At 35.4% G+C, this 22,989-nt stretch overlaps 1 long non-coding RNA gene across 8 annotated transcripts; it reads left to right on the top strand.

Annotated features, from left to right (window-relative positions):
• Positions 1-15,233: 15,233 nt before the first annotated feature.
• LOC120090248 (uncharacterized) lies at positions 15,234-22,735 on the top strand. Of its 8 annotated transcripts, none has more exons than XR_016524220.1 (5): positions 15,234-16,161; positions 16,241-16,421; positions 17,731-17,779; positions 18,067-18,153; positions 22,533-22,735. It is a non-coding gene; the product is annotated as an uncharacterized LOC120090248 (long non-coding RNA). The 8 variants fall into 8 exon arrangements; XR_005485481.2 differs by lacking the exon at positions 22,533-22,735 and adding an exon at positions 18,459-18,655; XR_005485484.2 differs by lacking the exon at positions 22,533-22,735 and adding an exon at positions 18,459-18,655 and having other exon boundaries at positions 17,731-17,784.
• Positions 22,736-22,989: the final 254 nt, after the last annotated feature.

Here is a 22,989-nt window from a genome sequence, read left to right as displayed (position 1 = left end):
TTGATCGTTTAGGAACCTTTCTCATTTATAAGTTCATTGGTCACCTCGGGCTCCCTTTTTGAACCCTACGATCCATATTCAACTTAAAGCTCAGATTACTCATAGTTCTAGGATTTATCTCAAGATACTTCCTTCTACAAATATGCTCTAAAATGTCTCAGGAAGCTTACCTCAAAATCTTAGCTCATAAATCCTCGTGATTTGGCTGGAAACATCAAAACATCAAGACTGGCTCAGCTTACCCGACAGTTCGACCCCTCTGTCTTGTCCTCATTCTCCAGCCCGATTCCTTGGAGCTTCTCTCTGGCATCCCTACCCTAAAAACTAGACTCTTTTAGCTTTCAGATGGCTTTGGAATCACATCAAACGCAAGAGTATTCTGGAAGAACTTCTCGTCCCAAGTTGATGCTACTTCCTGTCCTTTCTGTCCGATAGTATCTTCCCCTCTTGGAACCTCTTGATCAACGCATGGTGTTACTACCAACGCATAGTCTCCTCCCAATACACTCTTCTTTATGTCCTTTGAAGAGATTTTGAGTTCTCATATGAAGTCCTTGGCCCTATTTATAGACATCCAAGACTTCTCTAAGGTCGACACCTCCTACTTGGCCACATGTCCAAGTGTCTCTTCCTTACACTATTATCGCAATCTTGCATCAGCGCAATCCAAGGTGTCTTGCTCCCCTTTTACCAACGCATAGCTCTCAATTTTGCATGTCTTCTTGTGCATTTACCTCATTTACTTAAGGCCTAAGACTTCTTCCTAACAAGCCACATGTCCGGATGATATCCTTGAATGCGCCCATCCTTCATATGCGTTCATCCAACCACAAATATGCCCACATGCCCTCAGATGTCCAACACATAGCAACCTTTGGGTCGACTTGGTTCTCAACTCAACACCTCAAGGCATAGTTCGCATCCCTTATGACCAACGCAACTAACCTCATGAACCTTGTTACTACAAGCCTTAACAACGCAAGGGCAAGTCACTATGCGTCCACCTTAGCTCGTTACATCGCATAGCTTATATCTTAGCAAGGCCGCCGCATCCATCGTATCCATCGCATCCATCGCTGCATGCCATCGCATCCACCGCTGCATACCATCGCATAGCACTGCCGCGTCCATCGTCGCATGCCTCCATCGCCGCATTCTCCTGTCGTCGCATTCCCTCACATGCCCTCGCATCACCGCATACTACCAATGCGTTTCCTTCGGTCACTTGCCTTTGGCCACATACACGCATACCATCGTGTCCATCGCATCCATCGCACCGCATGCGTTGTTCCAATTTCTCAAGACAGTGGTTGCCATATGCGTTGTCCTTGGCCATACTTCAGCCTCTCTCCATGCCCAAGTAACCTCTCAATACTTCATGGTCAATGCATGGCACCACACCAACGCATTGTCCAACACTTAGACATTTTTCTCCTTGGCTTCCAACGCATGATAACTCTTGGCAATGCCTCTTGCCAATACTTCGGCCAATCATGCGCCCAACCTTACAAACGCATGGTTGCCTTCAACTTATGCGTTAATGTCCCTTCATGCATGAGTTCTTTTTGACCTTACACTTAGCCAATATTTCATCCATTAATGCTTAACTCAAAACTACTCAAGGAAAATCTATTCAACACTTACAAATTTCCTACACTTCAACATAGGATTTAACTTCCACTTAGTTAATTTTCTTAATCACCTGCTTAAGTAAGGAAAATGGAAATCCGGGTTTCACATTAGCAATGCTTCTATATCTGTATCACAAGTTTTGGATGTATGTAACCTAAAATGGGAATTATGATGATGCACTTAGAGCAATTGTTATTGAATTATAGCCTTGAGTTGTAACATTGACTCTTGAAATGTTTATGGTCTTAGTGTGACTTGATTACTATGTCAGAATTGCTTTCAAATCACTAGATTTTGTACTCATGGTGATCAACCAAATACACTAATGAGAATGTGTTTCCCTAGTCTAAATATGATGTATATGAGGTCTTTGGGATTCACTTCGGCACACATAAACTTTTACCCGTGTATTGAGGTTTTTTGCCCTTTGGTGGCCGCTCTACATGCACTTATGACTAGAGATTGCTTTGCTTTGTACTTATAGAATACATAGTATGACTAGAGATTAATTGTTTTGGCGTACTTATAGAGATTTCTCTATGCTAGAGATTTGTTATATTTACGTTTTCAGAAACTAATATTATAAAACTTCTCTATGTTATTATCTCAAGTTTTAAATTGTTCATGTTTACATTAATTTACAAATGGATATAGATGGTTAATAGACTGAAATGTTAATGCTTTTCCATCGTTGATTTATGACTATGATGTGGTCATGGATTTCTGAATTAATTAATGAGATGTGTGTGATTAGACACTTGATTGTAGAGTTAGAATGTGAAACAAATTATTTGGGAGTGTTTCTTTTTAGGTGGAGTTTATTCACATTTCAAGGGAAACTCCACGAAATTCAGGGACTATGATAGTGTTGCAAAAACGCTATAGAAAATCTATGATAGTATTTTTTTAATGCTATCATATGTGATATTTGTTATGGTGTATTATATCACAACTTTTCTCAATTTAACATTTTTTTAAATAAAAAGGAGAAAAAACCCATCAATTTCATCGTCGATTTTCTTGCTTCATTCTAGTGGATTGATATTTGGGAAAATTCTAGATGCAGTACTTAGATGCGCAATAAGTTACTCCATGTGTTGGAGGGAAGAAATGCAGAGCAGTGCATTCTCAATCTTGATTTCCCCTCTCGTGTGCTATTTTCAATGGAATTCTGCCCAAAACTGATCGTTTTGTTTTAAAAAGTATTTTATAAGATTAATTAGTTGGTTCTTTTATTTCACAATGTGATATTTTAGATGAACATGAAAACATCGGAAGGTCTTTTAGTACAATAGAGGGAGGGTGATAACTTGTACTTATAAAAGTTATTATCTCTTAGAATTAGAATAATTAGAGGTTGTTGACGAGAAAAAAACATTCAAATCATGAGAAAATAGGACAAAATTACATTCCATGCATTTATTGAGTTCAAAACTAACATGTATATAAATTCTATCACTAATCTAGTGAATGTGCAGGAAAGAAGATAAAATCAAAGAAGAACGAGTTGTGCGTTGAAAAGAGAAGACATATATGCAACAAAAGTACGTCAAATGCATAGGAAGGGACCACTGAAAACTACAACAATCGAGGTGAAAAACTATTTGACGCGCATGTTGTGGTCTTGAATGATAGAGAATGTTTCTTTGCATCTAGCTACATAAAGAGTGGCCCTAGAAGAGGAAAAAAATACAGAGAACTAGAAGAGAGTTGGTGAAGAAATAAATCATCCTCCCTTCCATTTCTCGAGAGAATTTTCCTCAAGAATGGTCATTCTCCATCAACGTCAGCTATGAAGCACAGATACTTCATGTGAGGCAAAGAATCTGTATCAGACATGTATCAGATATCGATACGTCTAGATACTTCCGTATCAGATACGTATCGGATACTGATACTTCCAGATACTTCCCAGATATGTATCTGGCATGTGATTTGACGTATCTATTTTTAAGCTTACCTTTTTTAAAGAAAAAAGATAAACAACTCATCTAATCTTTCTCAAACTACAACTAGGCAGCCTATTTAAAAACTCACTATTCGAGCCCAAAACTAAAAGGGAAAAAAATAATAAAAGATCAAACCCTAGAATATCATCTATTATTCATCTTCACATTTGAGTCTCCACAAAATCCTTCAAAATATAACCCACTTGAATATTTTCAACAATTCAATGAAGAAGTTCTTCGTTTCTCTTCGTACTTCTCCCTCTAATCTTCTTATTCCTCTTTGATCAATACGAGTCACTTTTTTATTGCATTTTATTGACTATTTTACTTCAACATCTTAAATGTTGTTTTTGTATTGTATTTTAGCAGTTGTATAGTATTTTGTACTATTGTTATTAACTTGTATGCTAAATTTATCTATATCTTATATTTTTCTTAAGAAAAAGAAAATGTATCTTCAGCATATTAGTATCCTAGTTTTCTTTTAGAAATTGGCGTATTGTTATATCTTATCATATCTGTATCTCATCTCTGTATTTGTGTCTCTGCTTCATAGGCCATCGGGAACCAGAGCTCGAGAGAGTTCTCCTCCTCCCTACAACCTTTCCCCACATTTATAGCATAGCGTAAGTGGCAGGAACAAATCCAACTTGACAAGAAGCAAGAGATTGCTACCGGCGATGTGTTTATACTCCATCCATCATTTCTTTCTATCTTTTTGTTTTTATGTTTTATAGTACTAAAAATATGAAAAATTTCACAAAACAACCCAAAATCGAAAAACTTTTCTATGTTGACCTCTTTTTAAAAAGTTTTTTTATAACTGGCTTTTTTGCCATGTCAAAAACCAATTACAAAAACCAGTTATACCCCCAAGTTTAAAACATCATCTCATTCTAATATTTACTTCCTTCTTCAACGATTCGGTTCTTCAGCCATTGATAACAAATATATTCAATGCAATACCAACATTCTATCAAAACATTTATTCTCAATTAACATTCTAACACCAGCCTTAAATGTTATTGATATCAAGCATGGGACAAGTAATAGAAGGTCACTTTCAATTATTCACTTTCAACTGGACTCCCCAACTTCTTTTCCCATTGTTCTCTCAGGTTTAGGCCAACATTCTCATTGTTGATCCCTTTTACCTTTATTTAGTTCATTTTGTCATAGGTATAAAGCAAGATAGTTCGTTAAAATTAGAAACGGAGGGAATGTAATTGTTAACTAAGTCTTTTTCTTTGAAGATCATTTTCATAATGATATGAGATCGCCCATACTGATGTAAGTGATCATTTAGTATTATATACACGATTTCTTATAATCATATAAATAATCACTTATATACAACTAAACGATCGCATACATTAGTATGAGCGATCTACTATGACATGTTGGGCAATCGTCTATGACATGCTGGGCGATCGCTTGTGACATGTTGGCAACTTTAATAACCATAATAGCAATTTGAATCCAATTGTCTATTTTCTGATTGCAGATCAATGATACTACTTCGCATATTTGTGGTTTGTACAGTTTGGTGGGGAATAGGTCCAGTTCGGAAGTAATTATGTTAGAGGTCATATAAAAGGTATAAAGGTTAGAATGGATATAATTTGTAGTGAATTAGTGGGTATTCACGACTGAATATCAATCTAGATGAGTTTGATATACACATCAAATGTTATTAAAATCTATTGTTCACAATTCCTCCAATTGGTATAGTCGATAATGAAGACTTTAGCTTTTTTCTAGAAGGCAGTGATGCATCTTGAATGCCATTGTTTGCATCAGTGACACCTCGTGAAAGTCATGGCATAGACATAGAGAATATGTATTGCCAGTCCAATCTGACGATTCCAACCATCCCGGCTAGTCAAAACTTTGGGTTTCAATCATTCCAACACATAGTATTCCCACCATGTCTTTATTAGATGAGAATATTGAGCCATGTAACTTAGGGGATGATAGAAATGAAACTTGGATTGTTCACAACGTCTAATCGAGATGTACTCTACAGTTTGATGTTGAACATGTATAGAAAAAACCTTTACGACTATAGATAATCCCAACACCTTCCATTCATGTTTCAATCCCACCTACTCCCATCCCACCAATGGCAATTCCATAAGTTGCCATCCAGTCAAGTATTCAAACCAAATCATTTGTAGATGTATCTAGACCATCTAACGGACCATCATATGATGATCTTATCACAATATTATAGGATTATCTAAATGACAAGGATATAAAGGTTGGTCAAATTCTCTTTTCCAAGCATGATTTATCAGTTAAATTGTCTATACTTGCAATAAGAAAGAACTTTGACAAACGTGTAAAGAAGTCAACTAAGAGCTTGTTAACTGTACGGTGTTTACTGGATGAATGTATGTGGCGAGTTCGTGTAAAAATATTGGAAGGAAGTGAATCATTCAAAGTGACGAAGTATCCAAGTGTCTATACATGCGCACTTGAAATAAGAATAGGTGATCATTGACAAGCTAAAAGTTGGGTTGTTGACACTTAATCAAGTCTAAATACGATCAAGCGGGTCAATCATATCGCCCAAAGGATATAGTTGAAGATGTCCAGCGAGATTATGGGGTGAATATAAGCTACAGACGAGCTTATCGCGCTAGAGAGTATGCATTGCTGATTAGAGAGGACAAGCTTATCGCGCTACGGACGAGCTTCAAACATATTTATTATATGCTCATATATCCTCTCTAATCAATATCATGATTTACACAGTCTTAGGACCATCAAAATTATCCTAATTATATTGCCCGACATGAATGCAGTTCCAGTAGTAATATTACTTACCTCAAGAAAAAGCCCAAATGTGATAAGAAAACCATAAATTCTTTTTATCCTGAGTAAAAAGGTCTGGAACGAACCCCAAAACATAGATGGTTCCAAGATCGATTCCAAATGTTCCTCAACTATTTGAACCAAGGTTCTCCAAAAGTGAAATCCAACTCCCACTAAACAACACACCAAAATTTCAAAACTCAAATTTAAGACCCAAATATTATGGATAATCAAACTTATACAAGAACTCATGGAAAAACTTATTGATACTTTGCCAATTGGCCACAATACTTATTGAACAACACCTCATACCTCCCAAAAACAGTCTTGGTACGCTGGATGGTACGGCTGTTGGAGAGGTATCAACATGCAACAGAAGCGAACATGATCCATAAGCACTCTAATTCATTAATTTTGGCAGAAAAAAAAAACATGTTTAAACAGAGTTTAATGGATTTCAAGAACATATCTTTGAAGAACTGTTGAAATATTGATTTTCAGCTGCAAATTCCTCCAAACCTTTGCGCAGACTACCACAAGATCTTTCCTACTATTCTCTTGGTGCTCTAGATTGAGTTGTGGAACTCAAAATAATCTAGAATCAAAGAAAATTTGGAGAAAACTCACTACAACAACCTAAAATGAAGAACACTTTCTTCATCTGAATTTTTCAGAAAAAATTCATTCGGTTGCCTTGCTTCAACTGCACTCCAATCTCTTCAATATATTGCAGACTGTCGTGCAAAGAGATTTGCTACATGGGATGCAACTCATGCTTGGAGTAATTGAAGGTTGAAGAAGTGGGTTTCATTGTGAGCAACTTTGAAGATGAAGATGAAAAACCATTTTGCTTTTTTTGTGTAATTTTATTTCCAAAATCTATAAAATGATTTTAAAATCATATTTTATTTCTAAAATCAAAATTTATTCATTTGTAAAGTTGTTCCCTTAAGTGCTGATTCTGGGTCTTGAACAAGGGATCCCGCCCTCTCATTGGACTGAGAGAGACTCAGTTTTGTTGATTGGATTACAAAACAATTGTTTATTAGAAGATTAGTGGGGACTTAAGGAACAAAAGGTAATTTCGGGCGTAAAACAAAGATTTGACCCAGCCGTTATTATGAAAAACCTGTGAAGGATTGACTTACTAATCATGGTTATATCGAATGAACATAATATATCTAGGGAGTTCAACTATGGGCTTTAGTGGAGTGACCCATCAGTTAACGAATGAGGGTTAGATCGGTCTAATGAGTTTAGCCGATTAATCTCGGATCGTTGGAGCCCCTGATCTGTAGGTCCACAAGGTCCCTTACTAGCTCGTAAATGGATTAGCTCTAGAGTAGCGTGATAAGTTAATTTGAAACGTTCAAATTAGAATCAAACGAAATTGGAGAATATATATTTAAATATGATTTAAATATATGAAGATGAATTTGTGTAAAAATTAATTTAATATTGGATATTGAATTAATTAGAATTAGTTAAATTGTTTAAATAATTATTTATTGATTTTATTAGAAAATTAATTTTTAAAATTAATAAATTTTGATTTTAGAAATAAAATTTGATTTTAAAATCAATTTTAGATTTTAGAAATAGAAAATTACACATAGTGAAAAATCTGATTTTTCATCTTCATCTTCATTTTGCTCACAATGAAACCTACCAATATATTGAAGAGATTTGAGTGAAGATGAAGTGATGCAACCGAATGAATTTTTCTGAAAATTCTTGAGAAGAATGTGTTCTTCATATGGATTGTTGCAATGAGCTTTCTCCAAATTCCCTTTGATTCTAGCTTATTTTGAGTCTCACAACTCAATCTAGAGCACCAAGAGAATAGTAGGGAAGATCTTGTAGTGGTCTGCACAAAGATTTAGAGGAATTTGCAGTTGGAAATAGAGATTTCAACGGTTCTTTAAAGATACTTTGTTTAAGCATGTTTCTGTTTATGCTAAAATTAATCAATTGGAGTGCTTATGGATCCTGATGTCTTCTGCTACGTGTTGATACCTATTCAAAAATTGGTATCAGAGCAACATATAAGCATTCAATTCGGTTTAATTTTGGTTTGGTGGGTGTTTTATATGAAAATAGTTATACTGATATGGTTTTCTGAGTTTTGGCCTTTAATTTCTTTTTAATTTCTCGTTTAAATTTGTAATTGGCTTTTGCTTGATGAGCTTATATGTCTTCCCATGAGTCTGTAATTTATTTGGAGTCATTAGAGTTGAAATTAAATTGTAATTCGAAGAAACAAGCGAAGAGACTGAGTTGCAGATTCCAGAAAATCAGCCTCTGTTCATATTGTCGTTGAGCTTCAGTAGCTAAACGATCATTTAGTTTCATGCATTAGACGATGTGAAGAAAAAGCTAAACGATTGTGTAGCTTCGGGCATTGATCGTTTAGGTGTTGTGTGCTAGATGATCGTCTAGCTCAGGAGCTAAGCGAACGATCATGCAAACACTAAACACTCAGGCAAAACGCATGACGATGGTCGTCATTGCTAAACGATGAGACTTAGCGAGATGTTGGGCGAGAGAAGAAGCAGTCTGTTCGACCGGTTCTCTTGAGGTCTGGTCTAGTTCAGCTTCAAATGATTTGTGGCTGGTCCGGTTCAGACTCTGCTGGTCCGGTTTAGACGATTCATGTCCGGTTCAAGCGATTTGGAGCGGTTTGAGTGGCATTAAAGCTGTTTTTGTAATAGTTAGGCTTTTGTTTGCTTGTTTTTGCCAAAACTAAAACCCTATCAGTCCGTGTTTAATTATTTATGCATTGGATGTATGTTATAATTAAATAAATCTTGTATGTACATATAGTATGTCATTTTGATTTAAAATCCCACCATAGGAAGCATGCAATATGCATTGAAAATATGTTATAATTTGTTATAATATATAGTATCCATGTTAGGGTTTCCTGTATTTAATATAAGTGTTATATTAAATATTGAATGCCTGTATGTTGTGGATATTTAGTATGTCTAAAGTTTTATAAGTTGTTATAAAATTAGGTTAGACATTTAAAATCCATAACAAAGAACAGTTTCATGCTCACGTAGGTTAACCATTTGTTTTAAATAGTTAAAATGTGTCGCTAAACTTGTAAAAATTGGGTTACAAACTCAATCGATATATAATCCTGTCGAAGGCTGGAGGTATTTAAGTTGAGGTCTACGGAACACCTCCTACCTAGGGATTATGGCTGAATAATTGAGCATTGGTAACCAGTTTTATGAGTATTCGTGAGCGAGTGAGGTAATAAAAGGGTTTATCACCTAGACATCGTAGGTTTAAGTCCATTTATAAGTGTTATACTTGGATAAACCACATAGACTTAGGGTTGTTTTTTATTAGCCGGAAAAGAACCTTAGTATAATTTTACCTAAAAAAAATTAGAACACTTCAGTGGTAGTCAATAACTTCTATACGATAGAGTTATTAGAAAATTTCAGCGGGAGATTAATAACATACACGATATGTTATTCTTAGCTCTCACGTCCCTAAGAGTTCACAGTTTGGATTTAAGCAGTACTTCGTGTCACCTTGGAAGTGTCCTCCATTCGGAAAGTATTTTTAGCTTAAATTTAGACTCGGGTGAATAAGGGGAAGTTGTTCGAACAGAAATCAAGTTTGCGATTTCAACTATCACGTCTCCACATAATTTACACCGTGAGATTCATATGACGCTTCGTGTCACCTTAGAAGTGACCTCCCTTCGGAAAGTGTTTTGTATGAGTCAATATCAATGTGAACAGAGGAAGTAGTTCATAGTAAGTGGGTGAAGGAAATGTGTCAACATATCCTGCAGTCTCTTCTGTTAGTTTGGACCGTGAGATTCCTATGTTGCGCCTGTTGGTTAGCTTTAAGCGACCCTTTGCTAGTCGTTTAACGACAGCTATCTCCTCGGAGGGTTGTAACATAGGATTCGGAACAACTCATGCTCCAGAAATGAATAGGATTTCTTAGGACTTAGTGATCTTTGACGTCTGAAAACGACGGGTCTACACTTACAGAATTATTAAATGTTAATAATGTCTGACCAAAAGTGGTACCTAAATGACTATCGGAATATGAGTTATTCTGGAGATAGTATTTAGTCAAGAATGTCATGATGTAGTATCGTTGCAAAAGAATAATCTTGGGTACATTATTAAAATTGCTAAAACTTGATTGGATTTATAATTTTAGAATAACGAGTTTAATAATACAAGTGTTGGCATCAGATAAACTCATTGGGGATAATTACATAAATTGGAAATCAAATTTGAACATGATACTTGTGATAGACGATTTGCGGTTTATCTTAACTGAGGATTGTCTTCCCATTCCTAGCTCTAATACAAACCCGGGATGTATATGACAAATGGGTTAGGGCTAATGATAAAGCCCATGCTTATATACTCGCCAACTTGTCTGATGTTTTAGTGAAAACCACAAGGATATGAGTACTGCCAAAGAGATTATAGAATCTCTACAAGGGATATTTGGACAACCGTCCTTCACCCTAAGGCATGATGCCATCTAGTACATTTACAACAGTTGCATGAAAGAGGGGACCAATGTTCGAGAACATGTCCTGGACATGATGGTGCACTTTAAATGTGGCAGAAGTAAATGGTGTTGTCATGGATAAGAAAAGTCAAGTTGGTTTTATTCTAGAATCTCTTTCGAAGAGTTTTCTGCAATTCTGTATGAATGCATTGATGAATAAAATTGAATACAGCTTGACTATTCTACTAAATGAGCTACAAGCTTATCAGACAATGTTGAGAACAAAGGGTCCAGTGTCAGAAGTAAATGTTACTACTACCAAGAAGAGAGGAATGTCTTCCAAGCCTGATGTTGCCTCCTCTTCAAAGAATAAGAGTATTCCTGTGAAGAAAAGCAAAGGGAAAGAGAAGAAGAAACCTGCTGGAAAGTAAGGCAATGATGATGCTGTAGATAAAGGAAATGTTTCCACTACAACGAAGAAGGGCACTGGAGGAGACACTGGCCTCAGTATCAAGCATGAGTTACATCCCATGCAACAAATCTATTTGCATGATAGTCTGCAATATATTGAAGAGATTGAAATGAAGTTGAAGCAAGGCAACCGAATGATTTTTTTCTGAAAAATTCGGATGAAGAAGGTGTTCTTCATTTTGGGCCATTGTAGTGAGCTTTCTCCAAATTCCCTTTAATTCCAGCTTATTTTGATCTCACAACTCAATCTAGAGCACCAAGAGAATAGTAGGGAAGATCTTATGGTTGTCTACACAAACGTTTGGAGGAATTTGTAGCTGGAAATCAACATTTCAACGGTTCTTCAAAGGTATGTTCTTGAAACCCATTAAACTCTATTTAAGCATGTTTTCTTTTCTGCCAAAATTAATGAATTAGAGTGCTTATGGATCCTGTTCACTTCTGTTACGTGTTGGTACCTCTCCATCAGCGGCTTGACTGAAGAGGTGTCGGGATGGCGACTAGGCTCGAAGTTGGAATAGGGCGGTAGAGGCGATCTCCAGTGGTGCGAGCAGATGATTGAGAGGAGGACGGTGCGGCTAGATGCAGAAGATGGTGGTGGGGTTACATGAACTAGCCATGAGGAGGAACGACTAAAAACACACGACCGAAATCGCTGACAGCTTCGATCCGACGTTTATGGTAAACAATGTACTGAGAAGAGCTGCCAGACCGTCGAACTTGGATGGACGGCAAGGCTATTCGACGGTCAGCGGAATGAAGAAAAGAAAACCTGGTGTGGTGTTGGCTAAGGCTGAAACGTGGAATGGAAAACCGGGGGAGGGGGGTCTCACATGTGTGAAAAGGGAAGAGAGAGACTTCTTTCTTTTTTTTTTTTCTGTAATTTATTTTTTTTTAACCTTAACTCCAAACTAATTTATTTTTGGAATTAAACTCTGATGGTAGCACAAGCGCACACGTCAAATTATAATATAGTAAAACGGTTAAGAGATCGAGTATCGTCCTCTAAGGAATTGGTTTGACTCTTTTAGTTATTCTAATATTCTTCTTTATTTAGGGGACTAGACTGTGCTAAAAACCTAATTAATGCAACCTTAAAATGCAAGAAAAGATAAAACTGGGGTGAAACTGGACAAAGACACGTTCTAAGGTAGGATTTCATTAAACGGATTAACCAAATTAATTATTTTGACCTTAGATTGATTCATGCAAATTATAGATCTAAGAGTCTCTTATCCAAGTATCCTCTCTCAAGCTCAACCATTTCTAATGACTAACCATCAACCCGAATATCTTCTATCGCTTGATTCGTCAAAGCATTAAGTTCCTCCGTGAACAATCTCTATTAATCTCCTATCACTCTAGTGCATACTCGATTAACAGTTTAACATGCTAGATCCAACTCAACACATTCTCTCTCGAGACAGACTTTAAGTAAAGAACATTAAATTAGTGATCAGTTAATCAAAAGCTTTAAGAACAAGCATACTAAAAGCATAAATTCAATCCAAACTAATTCAATTTTCACAATCCATAAAACTAGATCAACACCCTAGAAACACAAGTCACTCATGGTTATAATACAAACATAGACCATTCATGAGGTTTTCAAACACAAAGGATAGAAAATAAAAGATGGAAGAAATTGCAAGCTGTGTTCTTGACTCTCGTCCTCGAATCCGGAATCGCAACTCAATGATCCCTTCAAATCTTTGATCCTTTGAAGCTCCGAGATGCCGCCTCTGTCTAGAATTACATTCCCCAAGGAAACCTCACCAAAATATTGCTTTACACTCTCAAAATAACCCTAAAAATGCCTCCCCGAATCAAATCGGCCAAAAACTACTTATATATACAATAGTTGTAGCGTTGCAATGCTCCAATGTAGCGTTGCAACGCTGGCGCTAATTTCAACATTACTAATCGTAGCGTCGCAACGCTGCAAGCATTGCGGCGTTGCCCTATTTTTATGAGCTCTCTGTCTTGCAACGTCACGGGGCATTGTTGTAACACTTGTTCAACGCTATCCTGCCTCCAATTTCCGAATTTTCTTTCATTTTCTCAATTGATCAATGCCCTAGGTCAAACTTTGACCTTCTTGGGGATATTTTGGGCATTAATCTTCCAAAATTGCTTGTTCTCATCCAATTGCTCGATTTCTTACAATCAAACAATAAAAGCATCAAACATCTCAAATTAAGCATAAAACTAACTAAATTCTAAGTCCAGAAAACACACTTTTTGGATATGTTTCAAACTCCCAAATCCTTTTAGAAAATAAATTTAAATCAATTGTCCTATAAAATTGATTTAAATTAATTATATTATCCAAATATAGACCATTTCTAAATTTCCAAATTTAGTTAAAATTTGAAATAAATCCAAACTCTCATTGAATCAAATTTGAATTCCCAAATCCTTCATCAAAGCAAACTTTAAAATCAAATTATCCTTGCACAATAATTCAATTTAACCTCAAAATTCAAAATAATCCCCAAATATTTCAAGATAACTAAATTTAAATTACCTAAAAATTTGGAATGTCACAATGATGGTCTGGTGATGATCTGAAACAAAGCACAAGTCAAGACAGTCTCCAATTGCCCTTTCAGGTTCACCATGAACCATGTCCATGATGCATTAGTTCCAGTGTCTACAATAGCATATGCTAATGAGTATAAATTATTATAATCGTCCATGGTATGTCTACAATAATAACCACATGACAGCTCTTAAACCTTCAAAGGCAAGGCCCCAAAGATGTGAACAAATACTTGAAGTACTAGCCACCCTCAAGCTTAACCTCGAAATATGTACTAGGGTTTTCTATCTTTAAGGCTTCTCTGTAGGCATTCAATAAAGCATATGGTTCCTCGGGAGTCCCCTTGCAAGCCGGAATGCAAGTTCTCTCGCACATCATGCCTTATCAAGCTTATATTAACTCCATATTTTTGTCGTATATCGCAATTATGTTACGAGGTTTTTTGGTATGACCAACACCAAACCTGTCCTTTATTAGTTGGCCAACTATAAATGTACTTGTTTGGCGATGATCATGGTTTAAAACTTAACGAAGCATGTGTGAATAGTCGTATACTTTGTTGCGAATATATCACATCCTTCTATTTTCACCACATGGACTGCCCACTTACATGTCTCATAGATAAACCCCACACTATACAATGTTTTATTTGACTTCCGAACTCATGTCTCAAAATTTTCCTAGATGGCTAGCAAGGACAACCTCATCTTCACGTCATCATTTGAGAAGAATATGTGTCCTACCTCACACTCATACTAAATAAGAAATGAGGCTACATGATATGGTCTCTCCCGCTCGAACAACAACACTAACAGATGGTCTAACTCTTGAAGTACCACACCCAACTGGTGTATCAACCCTCCTAGCCACATTTCCAATTGAATGACCAAAATCATTGTCCAGAAATGGAGTTTCCATTTGCACAAAGAAAAAAGAAGGAAAACTCGGTGTCGGATGTATATCAGACCACTATTATAAATTTGGCTTTTCTTGATGTATAAAATTTTGTTTTCTTGATAGTCATGACAAAAGACCATAAATAATAACCTTTCTTGACACAATAAACTTTGATATTTAACTTGACGTGCATGCACGTCAAGAAAAATATATTTATTGACACAAAAATACATATTTTTGTTAAAATGGTGAATTCCCAATTTTTAGATTCGTTGATGGTAAAAAAAATATTTAATTCGATTTAAATTTTTGGCGTGCTGATGTGGGCTTTCTTGATGGGCAATGTCCATAAAAAAAACTTCTTTTCTTGACTAACTTTGACCATCAAGAATGGATTAAGATGGTGTCATTTTGGTTGAGTCAAAACTGCGTCATTTTTAGACTTCATTTTGTGCTTTTATTTTTACTTTCCTTTTCAGTTTTCAAGATCAGTCATAAGTCCTCCCTATCGCAACCACATTTTTTCCACTCCGACAAATTTGACCTTTTTTTATGCATATATTTTTTATTTTCTTGATGCTCGTGATATAAGACCGTCAACAAAACCTTAATTTAGAGCTTAAAAATTTGTTACTGATTTTAAAATACATATATTGACTATAAACCCGGTTGAGAACCACTTCTTTGGTCCATAAGTGAGTTTTAATTAATATGTTTACTGCCACCCATTGAGTATGAGTTTGTTTGGATGAATTTGGTCAATTTTCTGATATTGATTGTAGTTTGTTTCTAAGTTAATTATCTTAAATTAATTTGTCTTTGATTTTGGTGTTTGGAGTCATATTTGGGATAAATGATAACATAATTAATTTGAATTATTTTTGTCAAGGGATTTGATTTTGGATTTAAATTGACGAGAGATTTTGGAATTTTAGGTATTTGGAATTAAAGAAGTAAGAGGGAAGAAAATCAAATATAGGTTTAAATATATATATATATATATTTTTTAAAAGAATTTAAAGGTTGCGGATCCTTCAACCGTACGCACGAGAGCCCTCTTCCGATTTGGAATTACAGATTTTTTTTCTCTCTTCATGCTTCCTTTCCTTCACGCATGCAGGTCCCATGTCACATCTCCGTCCAGTCATCGGCACTCACCACTGTCCCGATTCATCACCGATCGTGCGCGACGTCTCTGTTCACTGCCTCCCGCCGGTAATTTTTGGTTCCTCTCTCTCTAGCGAGCCCTCATGCTGTCGCGAGTTCTGCCGTCTACCAGCAGCCGTGCCACCCACGTTCGCTCGTCGTTGCTCAATTGCCAGACTCCATCGCACGTCGTTCTCGGTGTTGTTGCCGGTAAGGTGGATTATGATTTTGGTTGCTCTCTCTCTCTCTCCCTCTCTATGGTGCAGTTTATCTCAATTTTGGGTTTCAGGTGCCCTTGCTGCCACAATCGAGTATCACCGCTGTCGATTTACATTGTTGGTACTGAAAGCCTTAACGTAGCTGCCGCCGTTGAGCCCTGTCGGCGTTGCCCTTTCCGTCGAGCCGATTCGACAGCTCCAGCCCTAGATCTCGCGTTTGCGTCGTCTTCATCTATAGATTTTACACTTTTGGTATTATTATCAAACCCTATGAATCTATTTCTTTTTTTGCATACTTTATATGATCATTGACAAGCTGTTTTATGATTTAATACATTAAAGTCCTTTGATGATTAGTATATCTCAAATGCTTACATGGAATCCTTTTTTTCCATATTGCTAATAAGTTGTATGTCCAAAGAAAATTAATAAGTTGTTATGTACTCTATTTCAACCTCGTAAATTCTACCGTTGGAATTTATTTATATATGTTTTTATATACTGGGGTTGGGATAAGTGTATTATGTTGATAATGTAAGGGGTGTAATGACTATCCTATAATTATGTTAATCACTTGGATGTTTTGATTTTGGTTTAAGGTACGTTTATATTTGCGAATTATCTCATTAGTATACACCATCACCCATTTTAGAGGCATTTTGATTACCTCTTTTTTTTTCAACTTTAACTAGGGAAAGACTTTCTTCTCAGCTGATAGGCTATATGTGTAAAGTTTTGTTCAGTCTATTTGTGTAGCTAGGTAAGTTTTAATTTAGAGCTTTCTGATAGGAAACTAATCTTTTAAAGTATATTTATTGATTAAGTGTGATGACACGATCGTATAACATAACAGTTAAACGATGGACTTGTACTTTACTAAATGATGAATGTCAATCAACAACTACACGATCGTTTACTCTTGCTATGCGATCGCTTACAAACACTAAACGATCGTTTACATTCACTACACGATCGCTTACAATCTCTACCCGAACGCTTAATTCTACACGATCACTTACTAACACTGCGCGATCGCTTACACACACTATACGATCGCTTACTGCATTTACACGATCGCTGAGGCTCTTCTACACGATCGCTTAGTAGATGAAGTAGGCGATGAATGGCACTCCTCGGCTGTTTCTACACGACGGACTAACCCGAACTCCCACCCTCGAGAGCTCACTTCCCTCACTCAAGATATGCAGTCTTCAATGCCCTCTCTTTCCGTTTCTTTCTTCTTTTAAATCCGAACTTCTCCCAATAGAATTGAAAGTAGTTTAGTTGTAGTCTCCAACCTCCTTAACCGACTCAACTGCCAATTTTCCCATATTGCCCCTATTCTTCCTTCTTTGATATTGCAGTATAATTGGAGGCCTATCACTTTCTTTGATATATTCTTGATATTTATTGTTATGCTTTCAAGTCGTATATTCGATTTAAGCTATGAGATTTGAAGATTTTGAGAAATGATAGGTTAGCTAAGTTTGATTAGTTTTTGGGATATTATTTTTGTCTTTGCTAATTGGTGACTATGCTGAATATTTCTTGTATTGTGCAGCAACATAGCTTCTTTGAGCTTATTCCGAACAAAGCTAAAGGCACAAGAGGTCCAGTAAGCCTTCTTTTTGTAATTTTGAAAATTCTATCTCTTCTTCACTTACTAATTATGCATAAAGAGTTCACTTTTTTTTTTCAAGTTCAAGATGCAATATATAAGACTTTGTTGTTTGCATGAGCCTGATTCAGATTTCAAGTTTATTCAAATGAAAAATGAAAAGTTTTGCTCTCCTATTCCCTTTACATACTTGTTGATTTGAAAAGGATTGCGCTTCTTAATTACAAGTATGTTATTTTCAAATTGTGACTATTATTCATTGTACATGTTGCACTCCAGGTTTATTTTACAACCCAAGGATAGTTATGTTTTGACTATTATTCTTCATGTTAACTCGCCGAATGATTTAGACACAAGAAAGAGATGGTTAGTGTTTAATTTTTTAATCCAATGTCTATACTAGTTGTAAGGTTATCTTTTATTATGTTTTTCTTTTCATTTTCTTTTTGTTAATTGTTTTTAGACATCTTGTTAGATTTGATCTACGATTTTAGGTTATTTTCTTTGTGGTCGAGTTTTATTTATGAGTTAATGAAATTTTACTTACTTCATTTGTGCATATGTTCATTTGTGTGCCTAAGTTTTAGTTTGTTAAACACTTCTTTGTTAGCCCAATAAAATATAGGTTGGAAACTATTAATTATATCTAGTTGTGATAATGCAAATTTCAGGTTAAAACTAAAGCTTGTCTGGGGTGGATTACAAGTTGCATATGACGGTCCTGATGATCCTAACTTTTTTATTTTTTTTCAAATTAGTATAATTGATGGGTAAAAAACGTCAACAAAAGTGTATAGATGATGCTTAGAAACCATCAATAAAAAAACATTTTTTTAACAGACAATAAAATAGTTTTGACATAAAAAAATATAATTTTTTTTTTTTTAATGTTCTTAAAAAATAGTTGAGGGACAAAAAATATCAAATATTACCTAACTTTGACGTCCGAAAAGTATCAACAAAAGGGTTTTTCTTGGCTGCCTTTTTCATGTAGATGGGCAAAAAACATCCAAGTACCCTTTCTTGATGACCACAAAGATCAAGAAAGGGTTTCTGGTGACGTTTTTTTGCTGTCAAGAAAACTGATTTTCTTGATGGTTAGACTTTCTTGATGCTTTCTTTATGTTGGCTTTCTTGACTTTTTTGGTCATCAAAGTGGATATTTTTTTGACATTTTTATCCAGCACCAAAGGTCAAATTTGTAGTAGTGGATCTCGTAGAATGCGTAGTATCATTTATAGAAGGACCGCACCCAACATCCTCGATAATAGTCTCCTCCCCATCACCTCCACCATTACCATTAAGATCACTATCTGTGGGTGCATTAACTTTAGAATTACGAACTCTCATTCTGCTAGTATACTGTTGTGTAATACCTGAAGCCCATGAATTAGTATCATCATTTCCCATATAGACCACGGAAGGGAAAAGGTTTGACTCACAAATAGTATGTTGTTTTGTCTGTTGTTGTGTCTACTCACAAATAGTGTGTTGTTTTATCTGTTGTTCTATTTGCTTTTTCGTCAGTTGTTCTATCTGTTGTTCTGTCTGGAATTCATCTACGTTTTGTCTTTATGGTTCCTCTACAATGACAAAAATTTGAGGTCTATTGCAATCTAACTAAGCCTACAGAAATCTAATGTCATCGTTGTCGTTTAGGCATACCACAAATCCATACAAATTCAGCTTATACTGAACCCTCATTACAACGTTGAATTATGATGAATCGACCCTTACTACTTTGTATATGTGGTCTTTCAGTTCTTGGTACCTCAATGTACTTGGCACTAGGATGTCCTTCGACACACCTTCACCATAACACTGTTTGTTGTCAACCCATGTCACACCATGTCGAATGAACAATTGCTTCTCATCCATCCTTTAAAATAGTAAACAAAAAAAGACAATTAAAAATTTGAAAATTTTGTTAAAATCTCGATACACACTCTCGTTTCTCGCTTCTCGATACACACTCGCTCCTCGCTCATCACTACAAACTCTTGTTTCTTGTGCCTCGATACAAAATCTTATGGGGTTTTCACAAAATTGAGATATGAGGTTTGTGAGGTTCTCTTTGGTTTGCTTTGTTTGGTGTTTGATTTGGAAACTTGATAACAATTTACTCAATTTACTCAAATTGACTTGAAAGGAATGAATGAATTGTCAGATTGATTGACTTGCAATGCACATTAGTTACCAAAAAACATGCTGGCGAGCAATGAGAGGGCGAGCCAAGAAGGGATATGAGAAGTGAGAGTGAGGAACGTATAAAAGGTCAAAATATTTGACCGATGTGGATCGAGAGCGAGAAACGAGTGGAAGATGTGAGGGGCATATCGATATCTTTTCTATAGGCAATATGGTAAATTCACATGCCACTTATGGCAATAAGATATTATATCATTAAAATTTTAAAAAGAGGCCAAACTTCAATTGGACTCTTGATTTTTAGGGCATCCATTCAAAATTTCCCTTCAATAGAAACAGCTATGTCCTTTCTTTATAACTTTAAAATCTAAAAATCATTTAGAATCAAAAAATATTTTAATATCAAATCACTCAATTTCTTTCTTTCTTTCTTTTGTGTTCACATCTAAAGAATTGGAACGTTTGATATTTTGGAAACAAAACATCAAATCACTCACGTAGGCTTATAATCATTTTGTTTTTTGTTTTTGTTTTTTTAAAATTAAGTCTATCGATACTACTTTCACTTCTAGATTTCTTCATTTGTTATTACTTTTCACCAATTGTTTAAAAAATCAAGCCAAAAATTTGAGAACTAAACAAAAGTATTTCAATTTTTTTTAAAAAAAAAAATGGCCAAGAATTCAATCATTGTACTTAAGAATGATGCAAGTCATTGTAAAAAATATAAATAAAATAGACTTAATTTTAAAAAACAAAAAAAAAATTAAATAGTTACCAAACGAGACCGTAATAATTAAAAAATTATAAACATATGTACCTACTTCGTAAACAAATCTCTTAAGAACTGACTCCCATTTCAGGGATAAAACTGGGTAGATGGCTGGGGACATAGGGTGCAAAATGGAATTCACTCCTCACTTTTAGGGTTTGTTTCCTTAAGTACTGACTCCGAGCCATTGGACCGAGAGGGACTCAGATTGGTGATCACATCACAAACTATTTGTTCATTAGAGGATTAATGGAACTTAAGGAACAAGATGTAATCTTGGAGGTAAACAACTATTGACACTACAAGAAAAAGAAGCTCCCCCGATGCCTAAATCTGCCGTCGGGAGATAGGTCTCTCCCAACGTCATAAGGGATCGTCGGGAGATAGGACCTATCTCCTGATGCGGTAAGTTATTCGTCGATAGCCATCGGGAGATCAGATCTAGTATATACCCAGATCAGACAGCCCTTCTTCTTCCTAAGTAACCTCAACTTGCAAAACCCTAGGCTGCCATCATTCGTTCCTTCTCGATCCGTTCGTTACTGCCTTACGTTTTCGTCGTCGCTCGCCTGCCATTCGTGTACCGTCCGCTGTTCGCGTGCCTTCACAAGCTCCCATTTCCTTCGTCGTTTGCCATTCGGTTAAGATCTCTGGTGTCCTTCCGATCACCTTACAGTTCATATCTACATTCGTCGTTCAGATCGTCGTTCGTCGTTCGCTTCGATCTATTCGCCGCTCTGGTGTCCTTCACAAGCTTTCAACAGGTTCACCCACATGCCTTTCATTTCCCATCTAATGTTTATAGCATAAGGTTTTTTTTTCCTTCCTTGTTGTCCTGATTGAGATTGACCCCTTTCATTACATTTCAATTTCTGCAATTTGGTGGATTGTTGATGTTATTGTGAATTGTGGATTGTGGATGTTTCAATTTTTGCAATTTGGTAGATTGAGTTTTTTTTTTTTTTTCCTTTTAATTCTTAAGGTTAGGGATTTAGTGACTTGCTTGACTAAAACTAATTAAAAATATATTCAAATTTACCATGATGTTTGTGTATATGACTAAAACTTCTATTGAAAATTCTATGAAAATTTAATCATCACTCTTTTTAAAAGTTATCTCATGGTCTCTAATGATGAGCATGGATAGGAAATTGGTTTTAGAAGTTGATGATTTTCTTGAGTTCTCTTACTGAAGCCTAAAATTTTCTTGATTCTAATAATTGTATAAAGCAGTTCAGCCTGATTAACTTGAATCAACTATTCAAGGCAGTACTCGTGAAAGACTTGTTTATTCAACTAACTTAACGAAGGAAAATTCAACTCTATATCCCTACGAGCAATTTGGTTTTCAAACCAAATCAATAACATTAGGGGCAAGAAAAGTGACCCCTTTTACTTATTACTTAATTTTTAACTTAGTTAGTCTTTAGTCCTTTACAACTAGTACATCACAGAAATTCAAAATTGAAAAATTTAAGTCCCGTCTAATAACTATTATACTTAAGAAAAATGCAAATCATGATAAGAAATATGGAAGAAATATGCTTCTGAAAAGTGAAAACATACTATCATATTCCTAAATGCTCATTATTATTTTTTAATATAAATTTTACTCCACGAATGTTGTGTATACACAAGTCAAATTACCTATTAGAGATTATTTTAAATTTTAAATTCTCCGAACAAACTTGGAATTGTTTATTAAATTAATCAAAGTTCATGTTTAATAACTTTGTGGATGCTGTTCGAGAGGTGTGTTCGTTCGGTTATAAGTGTTCTTGTTTATAAAAGATTATGACATTTGAATGTTTTTATTTTATTGTAGGATGCTATTCAGAGATGAGGTTGGATGATTGTTCAAGATGTTGTGTTCCAGACGTTGTTTTCTTTTATGTATTTATATTATTTCTTCCATGTATTTTTGAAAAAAAATTTCTTTTATTTAGTATCGGCTTTGTTTTATTGTAGGATCTTATAACTTTTCATTTATTTGTTATAGTACAAATTTCGTTTTGTTTGTTTTATTTATTATGTGAATCTGTTTGAATTGGTTAATGATGTTTTACAGGTTATTCAGATCAAACTTAAAAATGGGATAGTTGCAAATATAGACATTAGACCCAAAGTATTAGTAGATATAACATAATGTAAAAAAATTACAAATATGACAAAATTTAAATAGTTTATTGGTAGGTGTCTATCAGTGATAGAACATATTATTGGTAGGAGTCTATCAGTGATAAACTATATCACTGGTAAGAGTCTATCAATGCTAGAAGTCT

Source organism: Benincasa hispida, chromosome 11, assembly GCF_027475165.1.
Source record: "Benincasa hispida cultivar pf3 chromosome 11, pf3_genome.v1.1, whole genome shotgun sequence".
In the NCBI taxonomy this organism is placed as follows: domain Eukaryota; kingdom Viridiplantae; phylum Streptophyta; class Magnoliopsida; order Cucurbitales; family Cucurbitaceae; genus Benincasa; species Benincasa hispida.
The sequence above is the reverse complement of the archived record's forward strand: the minus strand, read 5'-3'. Positions and strand labels throughout refer to the sequence as shown.